Here is a 3,689-nt window from a genome sequence, read left to right on the forward strand (position 1 = left end):
TTCACATTTTGTCAAGTATGTTATTGTTAATTCTTTCTTTTCTCTTTTCAAAAGTGTGGACAACAATGTAGTACTACCTTCTATGTGGTATTGCCTGGGGTCTCAATAGTTCTTGTTTAAGAAACAGTTTTGATGCTAAATGTATATCTACATCAAATCAATGATTCAAAAATTGTCTTGTGTCTTTGTAACTTCATTTTTTTTAAATAGATTTAAACACATCTGTATTGCTATTGAAGACTCTACAATGTTCCTAACAATCTAGTTCCAAGTACTGTCATTTACATTGGATCACCTTTGACTGTTACATCATTCCATGTCTAGATAATTAGTAACTGTATTCCATTCTTTTCTAAGTTTTGTTTAATTTATTTTATATTTTTTCTTGTTTAAGTTTTAAAAAACATTTCAAAAATCAGTTAGCTTTTAAGATGATTCAAATAGGAAGGTCTCAATATATGGCTAGTTCTACTATAGATAGAAGACACCCCATCCAAAGTTTTTAGCCCTCCCATTTTATTTGAATTTTTTTATTGCATTCTCTCACAAGAGCAATAGTTTGACGTAGTGAAATTGATTGCCTTATGCTTTTCTGAAAGAACAAGAAGAACTGTAATAAAGTTAATAGAAGAAAATAAAAGATAATAAAGAAGTTTTTGAGGTAAAGGGTTTTACTTTTGTAACATGAAAAAATGACATAATGATATTTACATTAGTAAATGAAATGAATATTTAAAACATAATTTGATACTAGCAGATAACTATACTATTTAGTGTCATGCTCGGTATTAGAGAATTGACAAATTTTTGTTATCAGGTATTGCATTTATTTTTGACTAATAGTACGTAGTAAGGTACATCCATCAAAATAGACAGGAATCACACTGTATCCACTCAAAAGTTTTTTTTTAAAACAGCCTCCACAAACTTTTGCATCTTTCTTTTTCAAATGTTTTTTAGCTATATTAATTTGTGATGGAGTTGTATTTTGACATAGTTATATAATAACTATAGAATATAGTTAGAATATAGTAGTGTTGTTCTGGTTTTGTTTAAATGAGACTAATTTTATTCTTGGCTCTTAAAAAACATAGTTTGCCCCACTGAGAGGCTGAAATTTAAAATCTGCATATACACATAAAATCAATCTAAAACAGTCATGATTGCCAGTGTGGTTGTAGGCCAGCATTCTGCAATGCATACATGAGTAGGGTTCAATTTGAGGACTATCACAGCAATATTCTTTAAGTGAAGTACACTCTTGCAGTAATACATCTAAATCATAAAAACTAAAAACAAAAAGAGATGAAGCACTTGCAAAGACCGGCAACATGGAGCTAATTCCGCTAGTGTATCAGATGAGAATTGAAAATGAATTCTTTGCAACCTGAGTTCATGTAACTCTCTTGTTCCACTTATTGAGACTGTTAGTAAACAATCTTGCAATTTGCGTGCATTAGGAATAGATTCACTGGAAATAAAGCCACTACCTTTAAGTGTTAGTCTCTGTAACTTGTGATAATGCTTTAATATATGATAAATTATCGAAATTTGCTCCAAACTGTTTTCTTCATAGTTGATCTCATGACACATAGTTTCATAATATAAGTGTTTGCTATGTTATAAAAATGCTTACAGACTAATCTTAAGGGCCATATTTCTAATGGAAGAAGATAGTTCAATATATGTGGCAGTACAACGTCTTCTACTGGCAATGATAACAGTGATATTCCAGCCATCTTTTGTCTAAAGTTTACAGAGAAGCAATTTATTTACGCATTACATTTCTGTACAAATTTCAGAATGTTTCCGTATACTTGCAATATCCGGTATTCCTCTAGAGTCCATGTGAAAGATCAAGTTATTGCAGTCGATATGAGTCAATCAAGGTTATTTGCCGATACTCTGTCTCACCATCACGAGCTGTGATGTTACCACTAGCTCATAACAACATTTCACACGAGTATGTGAGAGTTAGCCTCAAAGAGGGTGAGATCCTTCCTAGCCACACCCCCATTTTTTTACTTTGACTTAGCATACAAATCCAGAGCTATTACCTATAAATCCAAACAAGCATATTCTGCAATTGAAGATGATAGATTTACTTTATTTGAAAGGTGTGCTATATATAAGTTGTACAATATTAATGGTTCATCTCCAAACAGTGTGGCCATTTTGAAGTATATTCATATCAAATACAATCTGCCTGATCACTGGTATCCAAGAGATCTCAAAAACCAAGGTCAGGTTGATGAGGCACTGTCATGGTTTCCTCAGAAACATACGTTGTGAGCAACAGTGAGTTAGTTCCTGACAATATATTTATTATTGTGTTTGCGGTCTGTACTGCCTAGGAGAACTGGTCAACCTACACCTGAAGCCATACTCTAGAGAGTGCTCAAAACTACTCTCAAACACAGCGGGGTATTATCGAGACTTATTTTCTTAAAAGCACTAAATTTGTTGGAGGAGATGAGATTTGTATAGCCGATCTTTTGTTTTGATCAGAAGTTTTTTTTTTCAGTATTTAAAAATGGGTGCTAATCTTTGTGAAAGTCATCCTAAGATGACACAGTGGATGGAGATGTGAAGTCATTCCTTGGTACTCATTATGATACCATACACAAAGAGGAATTTGAAACAATAGAAGCAAAAACTTGAAATGAAATATTACAAATCATTATGAGACAATATAAAACTTTCCTGCTAAATATATATTTTAGTTATTATTTTATAGTAGCGTCGTGATTTACACAGAATAATGAGATGAAAAACATTTGAAAAAAAGATCTTGTAGTTAATATTACAATTAGTGAAGAAGAAGAACCCAAAGCATTTATTTTAATTCTATTACCATTTTTGATGGTAAATCCATACCTCCAACCACCTAATATTAAACAATATAATAATAACTAGTATATATAAACTCACATCACAGAACTCCTCAAATGAGATTTTTCCATCACCATCTTTGTCAGTGTAGAGTATTGTCTTGTCAACAATTTTCCTGTAACTGTTTATCTGACAAGTTATTTCCTACCATTGTCTTAAGAACCTAGAGAGAGAGAGAGAGAAGAGTTAGCTGGTACCTTAATAGTTTAGTTTTACTTCAAAGAGTTCTCCATTATTGATATAACCAATATCATAAATTTTAAAACAACTAGATGAGAAAATTAGTATATGATTTCTTTAATTCAATTGTTGTTACTTACATTTCAATTTTTTGTTGGTCTCCTTGTACAATAAATTGAGATACCCCTTCAACAAATTCTATTAACAATTAAATAACTACCAATTCACTACCATTTTTGAATACCTTGGAAATCAATCTCTCCGTTTCTATCTGTGTCTAAAATATCTATTACCCTTTTAACGAGAGGGTTCTGTTGTAATTCTGGTATGGTCATAAATTTGTCCATTGACATTGTCCTAATTTCTTGAGATGATGGTACACCTTTTACAACCACTAAGTGATGATAACAAGACTAATATTTCCTCTACTATACTAATTACTATACTATAGAATGCACTTGCTGGGGGAGAAGCTGCATGATGAGATTTGCTATTGTTTACTACAATCTGTACTTCTATACATTATATAACTCAAGATTATTGTACTTCTCTGTAGTTGTTATGAACATGGCTTTATAAGCTCTGACTAAAAGCCAAAAGTCATGCATTTTATTTCG

At 31.7% G+C, this 3,689-nt stretch overlaps 1 pseudogene; it reads right to left on the reverse strand.

Moving 5' to 3' along the window:
- Positions 1 to 2,836: 2,836 nt before the first annotated feature.
- On the reverse strand, positions 2,837 to 3,425 carry LOC121392795 (annotated as a pseudogene).
- Between the last annotated feature and the right edge of the window lie 264 nt (positions 3,426 to 3,689).

Source organism: Gigantopelta aegis, unplaced genomic scaffold, assembly GCF_016097555.1.
Source record: "Gigantopelta aegis isolate Gae_Host unplaced genomic scaffold, Gae_host_genome ctg4522_pilon_pilon, whole genome shotgun sequence".
NCBI classification, from domain to species: Eukaryota; Metazoa; Mollusca; class Gastropoda; order Neomphalida; family Peltospiridae; genus Gigantopelta; species Gigantopelta aegis.